The 27,454-nt window shown below is 46.5% G+C and overlaps 1 non-coding gene across 1 annotated transcript; it reads left to right on the top strand.

Annotated features, from left to right (window-relative positions):
• Positions 1 to 9,074: 9,074 nt before the first annotated feature.
• LOC127669082 (small nucleolar RNA SNORA17) lies at positions 9,075 to 9,200 on the top strand. Its single transcript, XR_007974289.1, has one exon. It is a non-coding gene; the product is annotated as a small nucleolar RNA SNORA17 (small nucleolar RNA).
• Positions 9,201 to 27,454: the final 18,254 nt, after the last annotated feature.

Genomic DNA, 27,454 nt, shown 5'->3' with positions numbered 1-27,454 from the left:
TGAATGGGACATGTTGACTAGGAAGCCATTATAGTCACACAGGGAAAATGGCCCCACTGTGGGCAATAGAGGTGACAGGATCAATGTGTACAGAGATAGCCCTGCTGTGAGTGCCAGCCTCGGGTCACAGAATTGGAAGGCCTTTCAAAGACAGCCCCTGAGAGGGACAGCATGACACAGATGGCAGGAACCTGGTCACACTCATGGGCAGATGAGAGGAAGTCCCTTGATTGCTTTAGCCCAGCCCTTGTGGACACGGTCTCAGGACTCCCATCTTATGCAGGCTGGCCTGGAAGTGTCTAAGAGGAAGTCTTTGGCCGGGCAATGGTGGCGCACACCTTTAATCCTAGCACTTGGGAGGCAGAGGCAGGCGGATTTCTGAGTTCAAGGCCAGCGTGGTCTACAGAGTGAGTTCCAGGACAGTCAGGGCTACACAGAGAAACCCTGTCTGGGGTGGGTGGGGAAGGATGTCTTAGAAGCCCCCCTTTCCCCCGAGACCTGGAAGACCTTACAATGCTGAGAGGAGGGAAGTCACAGGGAAGAGGGGGCTCTGATTCTGAACCCTAAAACACCTACTCCTCAGCCCTGAGAGACTGTGGCTTTGCCCCACAATTCTGCTTCCTGTGCAACTGAGCTGGCCCCCACTGCGGGTGCTAATCCATCTAGACTGTAAAACACAGTCACCATGTATCTCCCCCGAGATCTGCTCTGAACAAAGCTCTGACTCCCTGATCCTCAGGCTCCCTCAGCCCTGCTAGATTTTGCCCCCAACCCCGGAGAGAACCGAGCCTTGCTCTGCAGGGCACCGTTCCCACTGCAGGCTCCTGCTAGCCTCTCCATTAGTAAATTATCATCCCAGGCTATCCCTCGGGAGGGCCTCCGTGTCTGCATTCGCCCCATCTTGACCCCTACCTCAGAGCCGGTTTTGGGTACCTCCCAGCCGCTCCACAGCATTACTGGTCTGGCCCTGGCTGACGTGAAGACATGATTTATGGGTGAGAGTTTGCTCCGGTGCCATCAATGCCTTGTCCCGTGGTGTTGAGATGAAACGCAGGGTACAGTTGGCAGCCAGAGCTCGTTTCTCACAGCCAATGCAGCCATTGTTCAAATTCTGTTTCTGCTCCAAGGAAGACACAGCTCAGATTCCAACAGCGAAGCCAGGGAGACCCTTCCCTGCCAGCAACGTTTTTTCTGTCTGCTACGCGAAGCCAACCTCATATAAGAAGGAGACTAGACTGGTTTTGCATCCAGGCTCAACTACAGGACTGAGGAGATCCTCCACTCTGCTGGAGGTCACAGTGAGGTTCTCACCCCAGTTGTCACTGTTTACAGCACAAACCAGCCTGATGACTCGGAGACCCAGAACCAGCAGAGCCCACAAAGCCCTTGTTACTGGAACTTTATACCCGCTGTACCCACCATATACCAAACAATCTAGAAAGTCCATGGTCATTGATAGTAAAATACGTGTCTGAAATAACTACCAAGTGTGTTCAGAGCAACCAGGCTAGAGATGGCCTCCTTGACCTATGGTCCTTCAAGAGCAGACAGAAGCCTGTATGTGTGGAGACCCGTCTGTGTGTGTGTGTGTGTGTGTGTGTGTGTGTGTGTGTGTGAAGGTCTATATGTAAAGAAGCAGGAGTCCCGAAACCTCTTCTCTTTCTACCACAACTTTGGGGTCTGAGGCAAAAAAAGACAAAGGAAGACAGAAGGTTATCTCCTCCTTCTGTACCAAGGGTACCATACTGTTGTATCATGAGGCCAGGCAAGAGACCATATCATGAGCACAGAGAAAAATATCATATTACATTGTGCACAAGCAAGATACCACAGTGTGCCACAGGGGTCTGCAGAATAGGGTACAGCAGTGTATTACAAGCACGTGCGCTGACCACAGTGAGATGGTTCAGCTCATAGTCTAAACACTGGCTTGCTCAGGTGCCACAGGTTTCAAAAGGCATTGGAGACTCAGCTATTTCACCTAAAGATGTTATTCAGCGGAGGCAGATCCCCATTCAACAATGACAGCAAGTGACCCAGCATCCACAGGCGTCTGCAGTCAGACATTGCCTCTCCAGGAGAGGAGGGGTCCATCCCTTCCTGAGAAAATGTATTTCTTCACATCTAGCACAATTCAGCTCCATTCAAGCCTGAAAGAACAAATTATAGGAAATCCCCCAGCATCGACACGGTCCCAGCCCTGAATCAAAGCACCCACTCATGTCCTCATTTGCTCTTATTGTTAGCTCTCTGGGTCTGTAGCATCGTCCATCTCTCCCAAATGTGTTGTATGTGTGTGTGCATGTGCGTGCATGCATGCGTGTGTGTGTGTGTGTGTGTGTGTGTGTGTGTGTGTTTGCTGCATTGTCAGGAACATCCTGAGTGTCTAGTCCTCTCTGGACTTTGTGGCACAAAGCTAGGTCAGTGTGTGTGTGTGTGTGTGTGTGTGTGTGTGTGTGTGTGTGTGTGTGTTTCTATGTGCCTCTGCATGTTTGTATATACAAGTGCATTTGAGGACAGAGGCTAATGACAGATGTTCTCTATCTCCCTCTACCTTTTTCTTTAAGACATGGTTTCTCACTTTCCCACTGCTACCTGAGACTTCCACATTTGGCTAGACTAACTAACCAGCAAACTCCAGAAATCCTCCTGTCTCTGTCTTCCCAGTGTAGGGATTACAGGTCTGGTCTGTACTGGCTTTTTAAGCATAGGTTCCGGGGACTGAGCTCAGGTCCTGGTGCGGAGCCACCTCTCCAGGCTTTCTGTGGCTTCTTTTTGATACCACCTCCAATGCCCAGCCCAGCACCCCGCCCCTGCCTAACCTAAGGAATCTGAAGAAATGCTGGTGGTACATGTCACAGCAACACAGTAGATTCACCTCAGTGCCTGCTGCCCACACTTACAAACTCAGTCAATTGTGGTGGTGTGTTGACTCTTGCTACTCCCACTGCATTGCACAGGCAGAAATCATCCTGTGCTTCCTCTCTAGAGACCAGGGCAGCACAGTGGGTCAGGTGACCACCAGGGTTTCACCACAAGTACCTGAAAAGAAATCAAGGCGAGGCAAACTGCAAAGGGAAAGGTCTCAGCCATTACTCCGCTCCACTCAGCCGAAAAGCAGAGTCAGACCCCAGATTCATCCTGACTGAGTGCCTGACCTGGCTTCCCCCACACAAGGGAGATAGCGCAGAATGCATCTGTCTCAGCAAGCAGCTCCAAGGACCAATGTCAGACACAGAAGGGAATCGAGTATGTTTTTAGGGACAGGCACCCTGCCAGGTTTCAAGGAACAAAGACCTCCAACTTATTCAAAGCTTGGCCCTGGGTGTGCAAGCCCTGGAAGGTTAATATAGACTGAGAACCAAAGATGGTCCCGTGTGTCCACACAGTGACAAAATAACCATACCAAAGTTGCTCTTCATGCCTCGGGACTAGAAGTTTCTGGCTGAGCTGCAAAGAAATCTGTGGTGAAGGCATTCCACTAGGAAAGCAACGGGAACTCCACTGAGAAGCAGGCACATGGGGTGGGGAGGAGATGCAGCACAGGCAGAGACTTCTGGAAAGGCCTGCCCCACTCCAGGCCTGTTACAGACGCATGCGGAAGTGCAGAGACCAAGGAAAGCTGAGAAGCACAGCAAGTGTCACACTGTTCCGTCCAAGGTCATGTTCTCCAAGAAGGTTACAAACTACAAGAGATAGTCCAGACGGTGCTTTCTAGAAGCAGTGTATCTTGCCAGATGATGTAACAATGTTCTTTATTCTCCTGAGGTAACTGTCATCTCACAGGCTTGCTCGCTTCCTTCATCTACCAACTTAGACCTGGTCCTGGAAGCTTCTAGCCTCCATATAATCCTCTCTAGGCCTAGGATGTAGTCAGCCTCTGAGGTTTAGTGCTGATAAACTCACCCTCTCTGGTTTTTCTGAACTCTGCCTAGCTGGTCCTGTCTCAGCTGTTCTGGCTCAAACGCCTCTCTAAGTTACCTGATTCAGTGTGGCTTCTCTCTCCTGGCCTCTCTTGAATTGCTCTGCCTGGCTTCATACTAACTTTGGCAATCTGTTCACATCTTCTAGCTCCTTCTCATTCTCTGCCTCGCTCTGTCTTCACCTGTGTCTAACTTGTCTCTGCAAAACTCTCCTCCTCATTTTCTCTCTCTGCACTGCTCTCTCTTAAGTAGCTTCCCTTTCCTCTCCTCATGAGAATTGGGCACATCCTAGTCTGTCAAATCTTTCTCTGACTCATCACTTTGTCCGCCACTCAATTAGACACCATTTTCAAAGATGGGTGTTTCCTTCTACAAACTAACTTTACCTTCTTTGTTTGAAGGGTGTGTCTATATTCCAGCCAAAGGGATTAAAGGCACATGCTAAGAAACAGGTTAACACAATCTCAGGGTTCAGAGTATGATCAGATATCATGCAACAGGATGATTTGGGGTTGACAGTTCTCTGAGCTTCTCTATGGCCCTAGCACACTGCAGACCGACTACAACAGACCGATCCCTTCCATTCTCCATGACCTTGGTCCAATCCCTTCCTTTAGCCATGACCTTGGTCTACTTGTAGAATTAAAAGCATCAGACACAGGAGGAACCCAGATGGGAACACAGATGCTCAGGAGGACATGAGCATGTGCAGCAGCCAAAGAGAAAACAGCACAAGCCAGGGCCCAGGAGAGGTGATGGCAGCCATTGCACAAAGTCCACAGAAAGGTAGGCAGAGTCTAAAGAAACTCATTCACCTATATCAGGAAACAGGATTGCAGATCATTCCAGAACTCATCAAAATGAGCCAAAAACCAAGAGGCCATTTCCTCACACCCACGGCATGTTTACATGGTTTGCATCCTTGGTCCTGTATTAATTTAGTCCATGAACAGATAATTACAAGACCCAGGACTGCACCTCCTAGGGCAGAGAAACCAAAAGGAGGTTTCAGAGACCCCCAGGACCTTCCCCTGTCTGCTGAACTGAAGGGTGCATTCTATTGTGTTGTTTATTTACATGCTATAGAGCACATTCACACAACACAGAAGGCAGTGTGCCGTCTCATCTTGGCTTGTAGAATGGTACGTGACGCAGTGACACATGCCATCTAGCAGGCAAACACCACTTCCTTCTGGAGAGAGATGAACTTGTGAATTCTCAGACTTGGTGAAGATCACCCTAGCCAAAAGGACAGGTATCATTCAACTCATGGGGGACCCAGTAATGTTACCCTGAAGCTGGAACCTCCATCTGCTGTCTCCAGATATCATAACTACTGATTCAAAGGTGAACATGAGTCCCTCCACATCTCCCACTCTGCTGGGTCCTAGGCTGAAGGAAGCATACAGTAGGGCTCCCATGACCCTACTGTGTAAGTCTTGACTTACTGTATAAGTCAGTCCCCAGTTCCTTGAATTTTCTGTGGAACCCTGACTACAGAATCCATTTACTCTAGCCTGCATTTCCAGAGGGAATTCTCCCTGCTGTGTCCTGAAAGAGAGCAAGACTTAGTTATAGATAGGACAGTGAGTTTTAAGGGGGTTTCAGGCAGTGCAGTCCATATGAAACATGGCCTTTCAATGATGCCAGACTGAGCAAGCTGTCTAGAGAGACTGTCCTTCTGAATCCACTGGGCCAACACCTATTCCTTTTGCCCAGAGATTCTAAGAGAAGTAAGTACTATCTAAGAGTGACTCAGAAAGGGATAGGTGGTACAATGGTGTGTGCATCAACCTTTATAGGAAAGAAACATAAACGTCCCCCTCCAGGAATTAATAGAATGATCTCTGACCCAATGAGAACATAACAACTAAGGAGAGGCATGGGATACTCGGCACCCACATGCTCGGGAGTGATGGAGCAGCCCAGACAGGACCAGGCACACGGATGCCTGCCGGGAGCCAGGCTCTGGGTGCTCAGAACTTTCCTCCTGGGGGTAGACAGCTGGACTCTATCAGAGCCACTTCTCAGGCCTCAGGAACTCTGCTCCACCTCTGCAGAAAACAGAGGGCATTCTGCGGATATATTTTTAGGTTCCAGTTTGAGGCGTGCTGACCTAAGAAGCTAAAAATATGTGTTGTGGGGGCAGGGCATATTTGTGTTACCGATTCTTTCTTGTAAAGCAATTAGTCTTTCTAATGCATGGGGAAATTTTCATTTGGGTTCTCACAGAAATGAAAACACATTTTAGGAAGGAAGGAACCTGTTCCTACTGAGGGTCTGAGCGTTCTAATTTGAGAGCCCTCATCTCAAGAGTTGCCGTGTAAGACTCCAGGAAGTAGGCAGCCTCCACGAAGTCCTGCTAAGAGGAGAACTGGAAACTGTGTTCTACAGCAAAGGGATTTCAAGAACAGGAGCAACGGTTTGGGTAGACCATAGTTTCCCTCATTCCAAAATGCCCATTCCCACTGATTCAAGAAAACTATTTATTTCCCAAGTCCCAGCCTATGCCTCCCCTGGTCCATAGCAAAGCAGGTTGCCCACAGGCAACAGAGAGGTTTAACAATGTGAAGTGGGGGTTGGGGGTGGAGGGTGGAAACAGTCTGTTGTGCTCAGCATGTCAGCAGAAGCCTTGAAGAGGATAGGAACAGAGAGAGACCAGTGGCATCCAGCCCTAGCTGGTATCCAAAGTCGGCATATAGCTGGGGCAGGTGCCTGTGAGTCTGGTGACAGTCCTCCTTGGACCCGCCTGCTAAGCTGTTCAGCATCATAGAAAAACCACAACTCCCCGACTCTATACCAGCAGCTGGGTTCTCTTGAAATGCTCTAATCTATCTCTAGTTCAGTCTTAGTATCTCTTAGGACACCAGAGAATCTCTCAGGTGACCAGAAAGCTCCAGGGACCTTCTTCCCTTAAGAATGCCAGGGCTGCAAAGGCACTTTACCAACACAGTCCTCTCTAGATCTTACTGTGGTTTTTACTAAAGCCAGGCACTCTATCCATATAAGCTAGTGAGATTATCCAATGATGCCCTTGCTACTTTACAGACGTTTAATCTGCTCAAGGGATAAAAGTGACTCATGCTAGACTGCTGTGCTCCCAGGCATCTGTGACTGTGGCAACAGTGTCATTTGTAGCCACTGAGATCCCAACAAGAACAGAGGTAGAACTGTCCTGACAGTTTCCCTGGAACTAGAGCTCTACTACGCCCCTGAATTCTGGAGTTGGGGGGCGGGCACCCTGAAAGCAGGCTCTCTTCTCTCAGCGCAGCAGAAATTGCTGGGTTGTAATGAGCTGCGCACATGAATTAACAGACTGGGTGAAAATTGTTTTCCCCAATCTCGCGACACTCAACTTGTGTCTGGGACCTCCATCCGCTGTAGATGCCAAAGCTCCCGTTTCAAGGTGAATCTAAGAGCCACCACACCGTGGGCTCCGTAAGGGCTCAGGGGGCACAAAGTAAAGATTCTGAGAGTCCATAGCCTAGAATATGAGTCAACCTGCAGCTCTTCGGACTTTCTCTGGATCCTGGACTGTGGAATCCATTCTCCCTGGCCAGCCCTCCTAAAGGAAAATCTAATAGCTGGGAGATTAATGGCTGAATCAATGAGCTAGAGGTTCAGCGAAAGACTGTGTCTCAAAAAAAATAAAAGGTAGGGAGCTGGAGAATGGGCTCTGTATCTAAGAGCGTCTGTTCTTGTTTTCCAGCATCTATATGAAAACTCACAACTAACTCCAGTCCTAAGGGATCTGGTGCCTCATTTTGACCTACACAGGCAGCAAGCACATACATGGTACACATGCATATGTGCACCAAAACACTCATAGACATAAAATAACATAATGACATTTTAAAAAATGAAGTGGAGACTGATTGAGGAAAACACTAAGCATTGATTTCTACATTCACACATACCCACCACCCACATACATACACATAAACATTCACACATACATACATGCACATACACAGTCACACACACATGCATGCACATACACATGCACATACACATGCATGCACACACATGCATGCACATGCACAGACACATGCATGCACATACACATGCACACACATACATGCACATACACCTACATGTACACACATGCATGCACATACACATGCACGTACATAAACATTTACACATACATGTATGCACATAAACATTTGCACACATACACGCACATACACATGCATGCACATAAATATGTATATACACACAAACAAACAAACCCAGACAACATTTGTGCCACCTTATAGCCTTGCCATGGACAGCAACAGACAACGCAATAAAACATAGATTTCTCCAGTGAGAGACCCTGAAACCCAGAGTGAGATTGTTACAATTTTGTTTAGCAATACTTTTAGGCTTTAACCTAGGTTCCCTTGATTCCTTTTAAGCTTCCAGGGAGATGGCCAAAGGCTGCCCTAGGTAAGGAGTGAAACCTCTATCCTTTAGCCCCAGATCATATAAGAGGGAACATCTAGTATGGAATGTCCCCACTGAGGTGACCCAATGTTCCAATGCTAAAATCCCCACATTGGCTAAGTTCACTTTGACATATTCAGTACAGTTTAACGTGGGCATGCCATTTTGAACCTTTTATCATTGCCCATGGCATTTCATGTGGGTATGCAGTCATTCATTTCTGGGAGAGGCCAAACTTTATTTGGTTCAATGAGAAAACTCTTTCATCAAGAGTCAGGAGACAGAAGTCCCACGCGATACACAGAACAATGCCCCTGTGCCCTCAGGCAAGGTGGTTTCCTACTTCCAGCAGATGCAAGTGAGGTCTGGACTAAGCCAAATGTGCTGTGTCGGTCTACTCATCCAGTTCTGGGGGAGAGGGAAGGAGGGTTGATGTGAGTATGCTGCAGGTATCTTCAGAAGCAGATGCATTTAAAATGATCTCAAATGAGAACATATAATGTTTCTTCGTAAGTGGTCATTTTTAGACCTGCTGGGATTCTATGTACCTGTTGTCACATCTATGCTCCTAAACACAGGAGGACCACACCCTCAGAGGCTGAAATGCATGGGTCTGGATAGCACGCGTAACAGCCGAGCTTTCAATACGCCTGGCTTCTGGTTCCTTAGAAAGGACATATGACTTTATTTGACTTTATTCAAGGGGTTAAAAATGTGTTTCAACCTGCCCCTAGAAGCATTGCAGGTGTGGCTGCTGTGTCACATGTGTAGGTGGCAGAGAAGAGACTGGCTATGTCTATGATCAGTGTTCTGACCTGTGAACAGCTGAATGATTAGTAGACTAGAATTCCCTGAAAGAAGCAAGCTTACAAGGAGTGCAGGGCTGTGGAGGCTCCCATAGGTCCCAGGTCCAAGAGCAAGTCAGAGACTAGGAGAATCTTCCTGGGACCAAGTGCCCCCCAGCAGAAGTGATCCCAAGACAGATGACCCTCGCATGGGGCCACCAGACCTGTGCCATGGGGTCTGGTCAGGGAACCAGACTGAGATGACTACAGGTCAGGCACTCTGTAGGCCTGGTGTGACAGACATGCTTGAAATGACCCCTACTTAGCACCACAATGCATGAGCAGGGCCTAGCACTCCTGAGATCACTCCTGAGATGGCTCCAGAGCCACTCAGAGACTCGGTGCCACTAAGAAGAATGGGTAAGCGGTGAAGAAATGGAAGAGAAAGAGAAACAGAAGGATGTAGACACAGTGAAGAGAGGCAGAACTGAAGACTTGAGGGTAGTGAAGGCCAGCCTCGCGTGAGTAACCAGTGATGCCACCTGAGATCATAGTGGGGTCCGGGCCTGTGCTGGCACCAGGAGTCACATCTGGACCTATGGTCCTGCAGTACCTCTGACCACAAAGGCCAGGTGGAAGTCCCTGGTCTGGGCTATCACACAGAGACATATTAACATCTGAGGGCTGTGCAGAACTGGCCCCACCCCTCACCTTGGGGTGACATCTTGGGACAGCTGTCCCTAGGGCCATGAGAGCCGGGAGAGCTGACCCCACCCACCCTTCACCAGCTGCAGCATTTGGGAGAGGAAGCCAACACCTCATCAGGGAGGCACAGTAGAGCCAACCCTGTGAGTTAAGGGCCAGAGGTAAGCTGGCCCTGAGGGTGTGAGCAGCAGGGAGCTGGTCCCATCACTTGTCTGCCAGGAGGTGACATGGGTGAGGGACAGATGACTCACCCTTTCTCAGCCCCTTGCCACCTACAGCGGGCAGGAGTGCCGGCCCTGCCCCTCCTGCTGCAGCACTCAGGACAGCAGGCCGTGCTCTTGCCTGAGCAGCACAGCAGAGCTTGCCTTGGATATGGGGGCTGTGGTGAGCCAGTTCCAAAGAGTGGGGGATGGTGGGCTGACGAACGCAGACGCCTCTCAGGCTCACATCCATGCCTTTGAATTTGCCCTCCCGACTTCTACCCCCAGGATGAACTGCTGGGGTAGATGAAGTGGCCATCCCTACAGGTACAAAAACCACAGGATCTCCACGACGCAGGGCAACATCAGGATATCCGAGAGCGGTCCCAGGGGGGTTCTGGTGTTGATGGAGTAGCAGAAGCCAGAGGCCTCATACCAGACCAATGAGAGTCATTGCAATGATCAATTGTAAGCAAAAACATTGTGGTTAAAAGGGTATACGGAGGGACACACTGTGACACACTACAGCTTCCACAATGATTGGGTTTGTTTGTTTGTTTGTTTTCTCTGTTGGGAGGGGGAGATTGCAAGGATGGAGGACAGGAATGGGGGCAGTGTATGAGTGAGATAGTGATGAGTGGTATAAAAGTCACAAAGAACCAATAAAACGTTTTAGAAAGAAAGGAAAGAAGGAAGGGAGGGGGAAGAGAGAGAAAAAAGAAAGGGAGGAAGAAGGGAGGAAGGAAGGAAAATAGAAAGAAAGAAAGAAAGAAAGAAAGAAAGAAAGAAAGAAAGAAAGAAAGAAAGAAAGAAAGAAAGAAAGAAAGAAAGAAAGAGTCTCAAGACATATGGTAGTGTCTGAGGCTTGCAATAGCACAATCTTGTCCCTCCAGGGATGGGACATCATGAAGGCAAGGAGCCAGAGAGGCTGCACCTGCCCCACAGACGGCATCGTTCTCTACAGACCAAGCACAAGATCACGTCACCGGATACTCACACAGTAGACTTACACAGGCATTGACTTCTTTCTTTTTTTTTTATTCGATATATTTTTTATTTACATTTCAAATGATTTCCCCTTTTCTAGCCCCCCACTCCCCAAAAGTCCCACAAGCCCCCTTCTCTCCCCCTGTCCTCCCACCCACCCCTTCCCACGTCCCCGTTCTGGTTTTGCCGAATACTGCTTCACTGAGTCTTTCCAGAACCGGGGGCCACTCCTCCTTTCTTCTTGTACCTCATTTGATGTGTGGATTATGTTTTGGGTATTCCAGTTTTCTAGGTTAATATCCACTTATTAGTGAGTGCATACCATGATTCACCTTTTGAGTCAGGGTTACCTCACTTAGTATGATGTTCTCTAGCTCCATCCATTTGCCTAAGAATTTCATGAATTCATTGTTTCTAATGGCTGAATAGTACTCCATTGTGTAGTCTGGCGGTTCCTCCGAAAACTGGGCACCTCACTTCCAGACGATCCTGCTATACCACTCCTGGGCATATACCCAGAGGATTCCCCACCATGTAATAAGGATACATGCTCAACAATGTTCATAGCAGCCCTATTTATAATTGCCAGATGCTGGAAAGAACCCAGGTATCCCTCAACAGAAGAGTGGATGCAGGCATTGACTTCTAATGTAAACCCTTGGCCTAGAACCAAAAAAGAGTGCACATTCATGGAATAATTCATAGCACTTTAACAAATGCCTATGGTTGGGTAAGCATTACAAATAGAGATAAGTAGAAATCACTCACACAACAAAGGGAAACCAGGCCCAACACGATCGCTCTACTACAATCGGTTCTTACAGCCAGCCACGCGTAACAATCAGGGCTGTGTGATTAAACCGTGCCCGGTGCACAAAACTCCACAGTGACAAGTCCGATCAGCAGTGGCCAAGAGTGTGCCCGTGCCAGAGACAGGCAGAAAGGGAGTCTGTGGCGAGGTTTAGAAATCTGAACTGCGTGTGTTTGCTCACAGGTGAGCCAACTACACTACTCGCAAGACTGAGGAACTTGAAGGAAGACACACTTGTTATGATGAGTTCCAAAGCTGAATTAGGACAGAAACCACCAGATGCTGCCAGTCCTGCAGGCGAATTAAACATTTCCATCTAAATGGTCATGCACTCTCCTAAACTCCTGCAGCCAGCAGAGACTGGCTTTTTGTCCTCTGAAGCACCCACAATCCTATCAGCCACCAGGCTCCTCAGGAGCGACCGCATTACCACACCAAAGCCTGCCTGGGTAACTGTACGATCCTCTCCAGCCACAGGCAACGAATCGCTGACATTCTCTCCAAAGAGGACAAGGAAGGTCCTGACAGAAAGCATCTTCCCTTGGTACCAAAGTGTTGCGGCGAGAAATCCTTCCCAGGGGAGATGGGAACATTTCCTCCCTCCTTACAAGCCCCCAGGGATAAACCAAACACAGTTCCACCACAGTTGACCCTGCTGAGCCAATGAGTTCACTGAGCTTGCGGCAGACAGCATGGATGATGAGGGCTTGCTTACAGGAGCTCAAGCAGCCCCTAGGCAGCATGGGAATGGGAGTGGGGGGGGAGGACGAGGGGAGGGGGACCAGCGGCTTCCCATAGCTGCACAGACAATCATCTCAGGGGAACCTTCCCTAGCCTTTACAGCACACCACAGCCTGAGACCCTAGGGCCAAGGGTGATTTGGGCATAATTTGCATACAACTCGCTAGGAGGAGTGGCTTAAACCTGTGACCCTCCGTTCCCTGCCAGGGGGGGGGACATTAACAGTCCTGTTCCCAGCTGTCCCTTCTAAGCAAATGTAGCTGGTCAGTTAAAGATGGGTGATATTATGCTCAGGGAACCACACTACCCAAGAGAGATTTATCCCATATATCTGGCTATTCTTGTACAATTGCTTTCAGAAATTCAAAACGTCAGGTTAACATGGGGTCTCCAGGAGGATGCCCCCCTTGAGTCCCAGGGACTGGTCCTACTAGGACACAGCTGTGCCACTTGCAGGCTAGTTGGACACCTGGAGTCCGGTACCACACAAGGATGGTGGTTACTATTAGGTCTCAGTCCCCGGAGAGGATGACCTATAACCTTGGAAGCATCTTAGCTTTGATTATGTGCCTGTCGGGCTCTGTAAGGCTCAGGAAGTGACTTGCCATCAGGGCAGAGTAATGTCTGAAAATTACAACAGCAAAGCAGAGTCCTTGCCAGCCTGGCTGATGCCGCCAGGACCTTTACAAGGCTCTGTAGAGGAGGTATTACATATCGGTTCCAAAAAAAGCCCTGGTGATTACCGAGCCGGGCCACGGCTTTCCACTGTGCTGACCTCAATCCTCAGCAGGAAATGTGTTTTCCTAGGGTGTTTCCGTACACACAGAATGTCCCTACACAGAGCAAATGCACTCTCACCACAGGAACGCTGTGGGTCCTCTCCCGTGACTGCAGTCTGGGGATCGGGCCTTCCTTTGAGCTTGGAAAGTATCTCCACACAAAGTTACTTGGTTGGAGACTCTGCAAGATCCTGGGTGTGGCAGCTTTACTCCGGCAGAGCGTTCCAAGTGCAGCCCCACCATGCCCTAGCATTGCCCACTGCAGGAACCTGCTAGGGCATCTGACCTCTGAGCATGCCCAGTCAGTGCTCCGTAAGAGGGAAGAGCCCCCAGCCCCCACCCCCGCGCCTTGCTGGTGAGGGAGAGGGAATATCTGTAGCTCCCCGTGTTAGACATTGCCTTTAGAGTAACCAAGCTGCTTCTGGTTATTTTCCCTGTGGGAATCTTGCACAGTCACTGATTTCAATCCAGTTTGAGGCTGTGCTGTACTGGGAGATTCCCTGTGGCCAAGGAATGGAAACACAAGGCAGATGTTTACTTCTGAAGGCAAGCTGGGGCCTGCATGTTAGTTAATCAGGCAAAGTGATTGCTGTTCAAGAGTCCAAGACCCCAGAACCCGTGTATAAATGTGTAAGGAGAGTAAGGAGAAAGTCAACTCCACAAAGATGTTTTCTGACTTACACACACACATACACACACACACACACACGCCCACATGCAGGCACACACCATGCATGCACACATGCACATGAATGCACACACACACACACACACACACACAGGCACACTACTCATACACACATGCACATGAATTCACACACATGAGCACACACCACATACACCATAGCACTCAAATTCAAGCAGTATACTCAACAGCCATTTTACACTGGTATCTGGATAGACGCCAGGTGAGGAAGAGCGGACCTGTCTCCACAGACGTACAAACTAGAGAGGGCCCTGCCTGTGGGAGACATGGGGGCTTTAGAGGAACTGGCACTGTCCATCAGAAGTCCATGGCCTGAAAGAGAGAGACACTTCCCACTGAGGCAAGAAAGCTGAGGTAGGCACTAGTGGAGGGACTTGGACTAAGTAGAAGCTAACGTGGAACCTTCTCAGAGAGTCTGTGTTTTCCCCAAGACAACTTGATCAGCAGTTCTTACTAATTAATAGCACCCATGCCCCAGATGTGTAGATGTAGTGGTTGCTGCCTTCACAAATCTTGATCAGCGACACACTCTTGTTTCTGTGTTCTTGTAAAGGTTGTGTTTATTGTAGCAAATCCACTGTTTTGACTGAGGTGCCAGATAAAATAGAACAGAAGCCACGCACGCCCCTTCCGGTGGGGTCTGAGGTCGGACTTTACTCCACAGGACCCTGAAAACCACCGACGAGGGAAATGCGCGAGTCTCTAAGGCATCCTTTGTCCACTACTGCGTGAAGCACTATACTGATGGGTTTAAATGTCACCACGGAGACGGCTAAATTGGATGGAAAAGGGAAGATTGGCTACCATGTACACTTCTTAGCAAACTTAAAGCAAAGAACTGTCCGCAGGCCACTCCTCACCACACCCTGGCGCCTCAGAACTGGCAAGTCTGCATATCTGGGCATTCATTATTGAGACTGCTCGTGCTGCTAAACCAGAAAGAAAGTTTTCTCCTTCTTCACCTCCTTGGGCAGAGTTGCCAGTGTTTAGAATAATAATAACAATAAAGTACGTGATTCTAACGCTGACAGTGTCTATTCGGCAGAGAGCCTGCGTGGCTCCCAAACATAGGGCAAGATCGCCACCTACTGGCAACATCGATTGTTGCAGTAGATTTGGCTTTTGTAATAGCCTCTTTGTGTTCTGTCCCCTTTCTTTCCTGTCTAGGAGATGCGGGAAATTCGTTATCATTACAAAGCACACCTGTTCTCCGGGGAGCACACAGGTTCTCAGGCCCATCACAGTCATGGTGCGTGTCCTAGTTAGCATTAACTGTCAACCTGAGACAGCCTAGAACAACCTGGGAAAAGGAGTCAGGGTTGTCTGTGGGCATGTCTCTGGGGCATTCTCGGTGCTGTTAACTGAGGCAGGAAGGCCTATCCAGGCAGACATATCCAGGCAGGTGGTCGTGGACTGGATAGGAAAGCTGGTGTAAGGAGCCTGAGGGTGACAGCAAGCAGCCTCTTACCAAGGGGTCCTGCTTCTGGCTGTGTGGTTTTTTGGTTTTGTTTTTGTTTTGTCACAACAACTGAAAGAAATAGGGACAGGGTCTGGCAGGAAAGATCACAGAGCCTGGCATTATGGTGTAACTCTGTGAAGATGTACACTGTGCCTCAAAGGCCTGACATGTTTAAGATTACCTTGGCATTTTTCCCCCATCAAAAGATGGACTCGGAGAGAACAAGACCATAAAATGGTGTAAAACAATGAAACAGATCCGAGCTCTTTGGACATTTTCTCTACGGCAGTGGTTCTACCCATAAAAACCATGTCGTTGCTATGTTTTAACTATAATTTGCTACTGTTATGAATCGTGGTGTAAATATCTGACATGCAGAATATCTGCTATGTAACCCCTATGGGGATCACGACCCACAGGTTGGGAACCCACTGCTCTAGGGAGACATAATTTTCCGTGGTGCACCTGTCTGCCCCCCCTTAAGATCAGAGCCAATGACGTGGGTTCTGATGGGCTCACCATGCCATAGGACTTGAACCCGTGTTCCAGGACTGAAACAGACAACATGCATGGTCATGGGACAGAAGGAGGGTATATGTCATCAGCCTCCCTACTTCAGCAGCAGCAACATCTCTCCCTTCAGCAAAGCTAGGGTGCTTCTCACTAAGTAGCATTGAAGCTAGGGTGCTTCTCACTAAGTAGCACTGAAGCTAGGGTGCTTCTCACTAAGTAGCACTGAAGCTAGGGTACTTCTCACTAAGTAGCACTAAAGCTAGGGTACTTCTCACTAAGTAGCACTAAAGCTAGGGTGCTTCTCACTAAGTAGCACTGAAGCTAGGGTGCTTCTCACTAAGTAGCACTGAAGCTAGGGTGCTTCTCACTAAATAGCACTGAAGCTAGGGTGCTTCCCACTAAGTAGCTCTGAATGGTTGCTAATACCCGCCTCTTCGTCACTGACGCAGACCTGCTGTCCAGTCTCCCGCTCTTTCCAAAGCCTCCACAACACTTTCCAGAAAAATCATGGGCTCTCTACTTTACCTCACGATAAGGAATAAAATGTGGTGTTTCTAGATTTTAGAAGCTTTCAGCGCCGTTGCTAAATCAATAATCTCATGTCCGCGGCTGGCTGTATCTTGTTGGGTTGTCATTTCATCACTTCAGATTGTGACGTTCACCCTGAGATTTTTGAGCTCTAGGAGGGAAAATTCAAACTCCGTTTGTACATTCTCCTCGGGCACCAGGGAGTCTCCTCTTTCAGACGGCAGTGAGGCTCTAATAACACGACAGGCCTGGGGATAAGATGAGAAATGAAACAAGGTGATTTCCCCCTGCATGTTTAGATTATTTTTTACATATAGTGGGAAATTTGAAAGGCTACCCAGTCATAATGAAACAGAAAAGAGCCCTAAAACATGGGACGAGCAAGCTCTGGAGGAGAGAGTAGATGGGTTCTGGTCCCACAGGAAGAAGGAGGAGGGTTTGCAGAAGAAACGACTCAAAGCTGAGCCCTGGAGATGTATTGAGAAAAATGAAGCCACGTTGGAGACAAAGAGAAAAAGGCAAGAGAATAACAAGTGCATTTTAAAGAAATACGGAACGGGCTGTGGAGACAGCTCGGCTGATAAGGCCCAGGCCTCACAAGCCTGATGATCTGAGTTCAAGCCCCAGATCCCTCGTTAGAAAGCCAAGTGCAGCCTGGGGAGACGGCTCAGTGGATAAAGTTCATGTTTTGCAAGAGTAAAGACCAGAGTCTGGCTCTCCAGAGCCCACACGCAGCTGAACATGGCAGTGTGTGAGTCTACAATCCCAGAACTCTTACAGCAAGAAGGGAGGTAGAGGCTGGAGACTTCCCAGAAGCTCATGGGCCAGCTAGCCTGGTCTATGCAGTGGCGGGCAGCAAGTGTTTATCATCACCCACTACTTGCAGACAAACACTTGGGATTTGTTCTCTAACATACACATACGCCCTGTCGCACGTGTGTGCACAAGCGGGCACATGTGCAAATGTCACATGCAGACAGAGACACACACACAGCAAGCCCCCAAGCTGGCACAAGTGGATCAGTGGGTAAAGTGTGAGAGGGACTAAATCCAGATCCCTCCAGCACCAGCACCCAGGGCAAGCAGAGCAGGACCTTAAGCTACAAATGCTAATGGATCCTGCTTTGAGGAGACAGACAAGGAACAGATAGAGCCTGCTGGCTGAGGACCAGGCAGGAAGTCTCCAAGAACAAATCCAAAGAAAATATAAGCATGGTATTTCTATTAGAGGAAATTTAAGAAGCCTATGTCACCACAAACACTGGGTTCTAGGAGTGTGTTGGTCTACATGGAAATTCTGGGATTGCTTAGGCTAACATACAACACGTTTCGGTTTAAAAATGGGCTCATGCAGAAGTATAGAAGAGAATCTAATTAAAGTTAAATACATAAAAAATGAATGTTAATTCAAGTTATGTAAAGAAAATAAGAATGTGTATATGTGTGTGTATCCATATATCAACAGAGATATTAATATCCATTAAAAAGAAAAATAAATAAAAATTTGATTTAATTGTTTTTAAGGATCAAGGGGCTATAACAATAACTGTTTAAGTGTTTTTATGTAAATAAAAACATCCAGGACTCAGATCTCAAATGTAAAGACAAAAGATAGAAAATATAAAATAAGTGAAAAAAATACATTAATTTTTTTTTTTGAAAAGTCTATGTCGGGGCAGTACTCTGAACCTTTCTCAAGTGCTCTACATGGGATTTCTGAAATTACTTAGTCCAATATGACAAATTTATAGCCAAAAATAGACTCATACGATAAATAAAAATTAATTAAGGTTAAAAACAGAAAAGGATAGAAGGGTAAATAAAAATGGTATTAAATCCCACAAAAAATAAAATTTTAATGTAAATAAATAACCCTAGTACTGGTGCAAAGACAGGCAGGCCCTGAGTGCTCCCAGCCAACTGAAACAATGCGGTCTACATTCTGTTGGATTCCCTGCCTCAATAAATAAATAAATAAATAAATAAATAAATAAGACTCAGAGGTGGTTGAAAAAGACACTCAAACTTCTAGCCTCTGATTTCTATACAACACCTTCTCAAGTACACACCTACACATATATACCCCGCCACACACACACACACACACACACACACACACACACGCACATGCATACATATACACACAGCCAGATAAGAGTTGACAGACACCTGTAATCCAATCACTGAGGAGGCAGGGACAGGTGGATCCCTGGGGCTTGCCGGCAAGGCAATCTAGACAAGTTGGTGAGTTCCAGATTCAATGTCTAAGCAAACAAGTTGGAAAATGACAGAAGAAAACAATTGTTGGCCTCTGGCTTCTACACTCTCATGTACCTGTAACACACACACAGAGAGACAGAGAGACAGAGAGACAGAGATAAGAGACCGACAGAAAGAATGAAACAGAGAAGAGAAAGAAACAAGGACAGAGAAAGACAGATGAGACAGAGAAAAGGCGAGTGTATACTGCGTAAAGATAGTTGCTTATGGTCTTGCAGCCAGCTTTCTGCCCTACTCGGATGGAAGTCACAACAGGAGCAGAGTAGACTGTCTACAGTCAGTAATCCCTGGCTCCTTAAGCACTGAACCCTATTGACTGGCTGACAAACTCAGGCAACTCCAAGCCTGGCGAGTTAAAGACATACGACTCCAAGCCTTAGAAGCCAGAAAGTTATCCAGATCTAGATGCTTAGCGTAGGTGCTTAGTAATGTAAGATGTGAGGGCTGGAGACACCTCAGTCAACAGCTAGGGTCATCTCCAGCCCTAAGACACAGCTAGCAGTGGTGATGCTTGGCAGCTGTAGGCTGGGCCTGCCTGCATCGTCTCCTGTTGTCTCTGCTCTCCCGATGTCTGCCCCGCCATTCTCTGGGACTCCTTAGCTGCCCCTCATACCACTATGGTTTCTCCAGCCATCACCAGGGCAGCAGCTGCTTCCTCTGCCGTTCCTGCCTATGCTAACAGCTCAGCCCACTCTACGTATGATAAAAATCTCAATCAGGCACAGAAAAGGGCATCCAGATGTGTCTTTCATAGGACCTAAATCTAAGAGCCGTCTCCTGGATGAACCTGCCTTCTGCTTGAAAATCCCCAAATTCCTCACGGCTTCTACAGCCCAGTGTCCCTACCACATTGTAACCCCACTGACCTTGAATCAAGACTTTGCTTTGTGTCTACTTTGGTTTGTCCCACGCTGAGGCACTACCCTAGATGTCACTACTATAGATGATAGCACACTCTACCTGTGTCCTGACCTATGCACTCACGATTTAGTGTGTAAAGTTGGGCCCTCCCCTGCCTCAGACTGCCCCACCATCACAGTCCAGAAACTACATGCCCCTCTTGGGTCCCAGACTTGTGTACTTTCCCAGCACCCTTTGGTGAGCAGCCAGGGTCTGGTGACAGTGTCCCCAATATGTACCACAGAGCCTGGCCAGCTTCCTCTAGTCCTGTGTTCTTCCTCCCCTCAGGTCTGGATTTCCACATCAGGCTCTGCTCTGGCCTTGCTTCCTCATGCCTTGCCTCTGTCTCTCTCTCCTGGAACAAGCGCAGGAGCCTTAGCCAGGCAGGACAACCTACTCCTGTCCTCTGAGGCACAGAAGCCCACTGCCAGGGACTGACTTCACTCTATGTGGCTAGTCTCTCCCATGCGCCCTCCTCCTGCCAGCTACCTCCAGCCTGCTGCTCAGACACCCAAATGCATGGCACCCGCTCCTTGATCTGCTTAGAACACCACCTCCAGGAAGTCCTCAGGACTCATTCTGACCACAAGGGCTCATCACTGAGGTCTTCCTGGTAGCATTCCTAACCCCCACCTTCTGACTTATTTTCTGGTAGCTCTGACTATCCATGGGGTGCTCATGAGGAGATAGGAGTTCTCTGAAGACAGCCTCTATTCTCTGTGTCACCCTGGCATTTAGAGATGGCTGCTTCTTAATACCAGGCTTCTATTCAATGCTTCACAGTGGGGGCATTTACCACTGCTTGCCCAACCAGTGGGCACAGCAATCTCAAACGGCGATTTTCAGTCATGAGCTCCACCCCAGAAGAGGATGGAAGCCCTTCATCTTGAGTAGTGAGGACAAGTACAGGGAACTAGAAGTCTGACACCTATAGACACAAGACACCTGCACAGTACAGGCGCCATGATGATACCCCTACCTGGTACAGGCCATTCTACCCTGCGACCATACGCTCCCTTCTGAGCATGGTATCCTTGAACATACACACAGCCTCCAAAGCTGTGACTTCCCATCTGTGTTAGTTGGGATTCTTGCTCAAGGTTGAGATTGCAGAATTTATCATATGATAGAGGCTGAAATTGCCCATAGACACGAGGCGTTAGATTAGCACTGGAATTATTTACTTACAAGGACAGTATTCCCGCTATCTCCTTTCATAGTTGTTCATCAAAGAGTTAAGTTAACAGCAAACTTAGGATTTTCTTTAACTTGCAATGTCCTTTACTAGGTAAAGGTTCTATCTATGAACCCCAATATACATAATCTATTAATGGGATATTCATTTTTTGATAAATGTGGCTAGCTTCTTGTTTCTTCAATAACTGTATACGGGAACAAATAAGATCAATGAACTTTTAGGGGAGGAAAAAAATTTGGTATCAGAGTTGACAGATGACAACTCAGATTTTCGTCAGCTTATGTATGATCATTTTTTATTCTATTTTGACTGCAGAATCACTCAAAAAAAATATCTGAATCCTGACATATCTATCAGTCATAAATGCTGTCTATTTTAAACTTGCTGACAACTTTTAGAAAGTTCTCGTTGGTTTTCAATATACTTTTAAAGTAATTGAAGGATAATCACAATAATAAACTTTCAAGAGAAGCCATGAACTTAAAGGAGAGCAAGGAGTGCAATATGGGGGTGGCTCGGAGGGAGTAAAGGGGGAAGGGAAAATTTAATTAGATTACAATCTCACAAAATAAATAAATAATAAAAATTCAAATATCTGTATTCACAATTGAATGTACTGGTTCAACATGTAGGACGTTTTGAAGTATTTTGGAATTAAAAAAAAAATGTCATTTATCCTGGCTTGCGTCTTGTTAACTGTGTGCTACCTTGGAAAAAAAACTACCCAGATACTATGTGATTTGATTTACATAAGTCTAAGAGTCCTTGTCAATATTAGAGTTTTTGGAAGAATTAAAGAATACATAAAATTACCACCCACTACTTGGGAAATGCTTTTAATATATCTAGATGTTAATCCCACTTGATAAATTAAGACACACTATAGGGGTGGATGAGCCCTTCAATATATTATGGTGAGTGAAATAAGTCAACCGTGAAAACCATGTCTAATTCCAACTCTATCAAGTACATAGAACAAACAGATTCACAGCAACAGGAAGTAGAGCTATCGGTTATTCCTTTCATAGAAACAGTTTCAGTTTGAGATAAAGAAGTTTTCTGACATAGCTGGTGCTCTGGGCTCCTCAATGTGATTATAAGTAATGTAATCAAATTGTAAAAATGGCTACGATGGTAAAACTCATACCATGCATGCTTTATTATCATAAAACATTATTACCATAAAACCATGCTAGCACGTTATCCTGGTGACTGAAATCTAATTCAACCAGATCTGAACTGTGTGACAGCTAAGTGTCAGAGACAAGCAAACCCACTGGAAGGGATATCACAGCCCAGGACACGTGTGAACGGAGTCACATTCCAGACCAAGGGAAGAGCTTGTGTGAAAGCGCTGCCTGAGTCAAGACCACGCCCAAAGGACCCAGGCACAGTCTCCAGTGTGTCTATGACAGAGAATAAGAGACCGCGGCATCTGCCCCTGAGGATGAAGGGAGTCTTCCCTCAGGAGGCTCTGCCTTCCTTTCAGTCTGTTATGTGGTTTCTTTCAGGTGTTGTCCTGTTTCTGGCATCTTCTGTTCTGACCTGTGTTAGATGCACACTCTGCAAATACGTTCCCAATCTCTGGGTTGTTTCCTTTACCCTGAGCATGGTCTCCTGCAAACGTACTTCACACATAACACCTAGAGCGTCCACTTTTATCATGATTTTCTGTCACAACAAACGGCTTTAGGAGTCGTTAGAGCACTGTTTCCTGAGACAAATGGTCCCAAAGCAGTGGGTTTATCATTTCAGATTTTACATTTAAGTCTTTAACCCATTTTGAGTTGATTTTTTTTTCATGATAGAAGCTGGGTGTTCAGGTCTCATTGTTCTACATTTAGTCTTCTCAGAACTATTTAGTAAAGAGGATGTTCCTGCCTATGTGTAAACTCTTGGTGTCTTTGTCAAAACCCTTTGGTTGTGAGTCACTAATTATTTCTAGGTACTCTATTTTGTCCTGTGGGTCTACTAATCATCAGAGAGATGCAAGTCAAACCCACAATGAGATATGGTATAATACCAGTAAGAATGGCTTTAACCAGAAGGACAAGTGTTGTTAGGACCACGGAAAACAAGGAACTCTCATATTTTGTTGGTGGGAACATAAGTTAATGCACCATCACCATGGAAAACTACACAGAGGTCTCTCAAAAATAAAACAGAAATACCATGTGGTCCATCGATTATACTTTATATATTCAGAGTCCAGAGCCCTCCTCTGGACTCAATAGGCACCTGCATTCACATGTACACAAACACACAGACAGACATTCTACATAATTAAAGTAAAATAAATCTATTTTTTAAAATCAATAAAAGTACAAAGTTATATCTGGAGTGAAAATTTATGTATCATACAAATCAAAAGAAATGGAAGATAAAGAACTTTGAATGTTCTCACACAAAGTAATAGTAAATATTTTAGAGAATGACTAAGCTATATAGCTAGCTAGAGTAGAAGATATTAAACAAACTATATCTTTCAGCTTAGAGCTGCATGTCTTGGGTGTGCATGGACGTGTGTTCCTAAAAGCGTAGCATTAGAGAAGTAGAGTTAGAAGATTGAATTCACCCTGAACTACAGAGTGAGTCCATGTCCCATCTGAGCATCATAAGCAATACTGTCTCTTAAACAGTTTTGATAACATTCCTTTATAAGAAGGTTGACTGGCATGAAACACAGCACTGGGGCAAAAGCAAGGTAAGTCAATTACTCGCTCAGTTTACACCATGCTGAATTTCATGAATGGCTGAGTCACTTGTCAGTAGGACTGCAATTTGTTTCAAGTAGGCCAAAACGGAAGCAACATTAACTAACTAGAAGGTTACTATAGTAATTAAGGAACAAAATGAAAATATCCTGGGCCAGAGTGGGGTTGGGGCTGAAGAAGATGAACATATTTGGTAATATTCTGGAAAAAGTGGAATTGGCAGGGTTTGACACTTGGTTGGTTGTAAAAGGTAATAGGCAAGAATCAGAGATTCGGTAGTTAAGATAGTAATTAAATACCTGTGTCAATCCTAACATTCTTGACAATTAGGGAAAATCATATGTGGAGCAGCAGTATGTCCTCCTGACCAGTCTCTGTGGTTTTGTTTCAAGCGCTTCACTCTGCAGTTGCATTTGAGGCAAAGCATGGAAACCACCTTGCCCACATCGCCTCTAGTTACTTCCCACTGACTCCCTCACCGCCCACTATGAGTCTAACCCATCACAGTAGGGCCGCAGCTTCCAACGGTCCACAGAAACGATCAAGGTCGGCGATGCGGTGGGCAAACCCCAGGGTCTGTGGGCTTTGCAGCCGGAAGCCCTTTACTATTGGCTCACCAGTCCTGAAAAGAAACTCTTTCTTTCACGAATTCTCCTTTTGTTCTTTTTTGGTCATAGCCACTTAAAGCATCAAAGGATTAAAACCTCCAGCTTGAAGTCATTATATGGACAAAACTCCTCCAATGGATGTGTGCGGTCAGGAAAGACTCGGTGGTGCTGGATGCTACAACTGGAATACAGTTATTCATATTCATAGTCAAAGTCTGGTTGCCTGCTAGCTTCTCTAGAGTGGAAGGGATTGTATTGAGAGAACACACTGGGCAGACCAGGCCCACACAAGGCTCTGACTCTTGAAGGCTCTCATGAGACGGAAGACAAAAGCAGGTGAAGAAGAAAACGGAAGGAATGGTAGTTCAGATGAATGAGCAAGCAAGGCGCATGAGGCCAATGCCTCAGAAATCCCGGTTGGGCCCTGAAGGCCCCCAGCATTCCTGGACGGCCGCAGGTCCTCAGTCCGTGTGGAGAGGCCAAGAAGCGACTCTGCTGGCAACAAAGAAGAGTGGCGGCAAGGAGATGCGGACAGCACAACATGAAGCAAATGCTTCCTCTCAGATTTCTTTGTATCTGAGAGGCCCCTGGACGGCTCTGTCCACATTCCCAATGTTCAGGGTTGGGGGGCAGGAGGAGTCTTCCCACTTTAATTAAGCTGATCAAGAAAATCCCTCATAGATGTAGCCAATGCCTGGCCTGGTCATAGACCAGTGGTTCACAGATAGAAACTGAGTTGGAAATCAATCCGAGAGTTCCTGATGAGGGAAGAGAGTTAGTCCATGCCTGCCAATGTGGAGGTAGGACAGGAAAAGTTGAAGTGTTCATTATTACCATATTATACCCTTTAAATCAGCAAAGAGGATAGATGATAGATAGATAGATAGATAGATAGATAGATACATACATACATACATACATACATACATATATACATATATACATACATGCATACATACATATATATGAAGATACATAGATACATAGTTACATAAATACATAGATAGAAAGCCAGATTAGATAGATAGACAGACAGAGACAGACAGACAAAACACACACATATACATATAGGAAAAAATTAGATGATAGAGATATATAGATACAGGTATAATTTAATGTCTTCTCCCCTCAAAAACATCATCCAAGAGATTTTCCCCCAAGCTTCTTGTGGCTTGAAATCTTCAGGAAGCACACAGGACATACAAATGGATTCCCACACTCCCAGATCCAGTCTTAGCCATGACTTCCCAGAGGGAGAGCAACACAGATGCTCTGTTCACAGAGACACATCTGCCTGGGGCACGGACGGAAGAAGAGGTTGACCTTGGGGAGGACCCATCAGGGTGCTCATGAAGCCTTTCAGAACATACAGCGTCACGTCTCATATTTATGCCTGAGTCTCACATTTACATGCCTGCTTCTTCCAACAGGCCCTGACCTTTCTGTGGCTGTGAATCAAGGCTTTACTGCCTTTTTAACCTAATAAAATGTCTCAGATAACAAGTAGCTAGCATTTATTAAATGTTTACTCTGTGCCACAAAGGCTGATATTTTATTTTAGGTTTGGGGACACAGTTGTTACTTCATGACGTGGATACCGCTCTAAAGCCCAAATGGCAGAGCAAATATCTGAAGATGCTCTACAGCTAGATGGAGTTTTTATTTTTTTTTCTGGGTCTCTTTGCCCAATGCCAGATGTGATGTCCAACAGCTGTGCCATCTGGTCTACTTGTTAAGGGTGGATAATTGGGAAAGCTGCTACCAAAAAGAGCAGTTTCCATAATTCCTTGTTATTCTAGAAGACAAAATAGGACCGGTGGGCCAACAATGTAAAAGAAAAGCAACTTTAAATGCCAGACATAGAGGTTAGTCATAATAGTTCCTTATGTGCTCAGTGTATGTATGCATGTGTGTGTGTTTGTGTGTGTGTGTGTGTGTGTGTATGAGAGAGAAACAGAGATAGATGTATGTGTCATGTGTGTGAACATAGGCACATGCATGCTACAACATTCATGTGAAGGTCAGAAGACAATCTTGGGTGCTGGTCTTCCTTTCTTCCTTTTCCTTGTTTGCGTCTGGGTCTTGTTGCTATGTCTGTCCTATTGACAGCAGACTAGCTGTAAGACAAGCTTTTGAAGATTACCCCCAAGTCTCTGCCTCCCATCATCCTGTAGGAGTGCTGGGATTACAGATGCTCCCATTACTCATCTGGCTTTTATGTGAGGTTGAGGATTTGAACTTGGGTCCTTGTGCTTGCCCGCGTAACATTTACACACACCACACATCTCCCCAGATCCTTTTACTTGCTTGTAATCATTGGATACTTTCAATTCCCTCAAAGGTTCTATTGTTCCAATATGTCTTTCTACTTGTCTCTACCCTCCACATGCTCTTTGGTCAGAATTTGTTTTCTAGATGTGGCCTACCCAGCCCAGGGAGCCTGGGAAATTTCCCTCTCTCCAATTTCCAGAACGACAGGTCAGAAACATTGACAGATGAATCAGCAACAGGACACGTGTTACTTAAGGCATAATAGCAAGACAGGAAGAACATTCTCAATGCACTCTCTTATCTACCAAACACACTGGTCTTTCCTCAGATTTATGTTATAGTCACATAGTATATAACACACTCTACAGAAACTACACCAAAGAAAGTGTCTCTTAACTATGTCTTGCTTTGGGCCTTCTCATCTCCTAAGCATGCTAGTCAAAACGGTTAAGAAGTTCTTCTGACCTTTCAAATCTATCTGACCTTTAAATCCATGATGCCAATAGGCGCCTGGGTGTGAGTTTATTCTGAGAGCTTTCCAGTGGAACTTGTAATGCAGATTGCTAATGAGCACAATAAAAACAGGGGCCGAATAGGTGAGAGGAACGTTCCAAATCATAATTGCAGCTGCAGCGGCTTGTTTATTTCGCATTTTCCCCATATAGTGTTTAATTAAAATAGCCTCAGTTATTAGGGAAGAAAAATGCACTAATTATACAATCACCCAAACAATTTAGTCAAATATGGCAGCCCAAGGATCTTGTATTAATGAAAATGCTTGGCAGCTGTGATGTCTCTCGGGCCTCCGTGGGTTTCGAGGCTCAGAAGGAATTGCTCCCGGAGAAGCCGAAGTCTGCCATCGCCATCCTTGGTCTTCCTCCCACGCCCTTGTCTCCCTCCACCTCAGTGAAGGTTTCC

Source organism: Apodemus sylvaticus, chromosome 18, assembly GCF_947179515.1.
Source record: "Apodemus sylvaticus chromosome 18, mApoSyl1.1, whole genome shotgun sequence".
Lineage (NCBI taxonomy): Eukaryota > Metazoa > Chordata > Mammalia > Rodentia > Muridae > Apodemus > Apodemus sylvaticus.
Note: the sequence above shows the minus strand (reverse complement) of the source record. Positions and strands in the feature narration are given on the sequence as shown.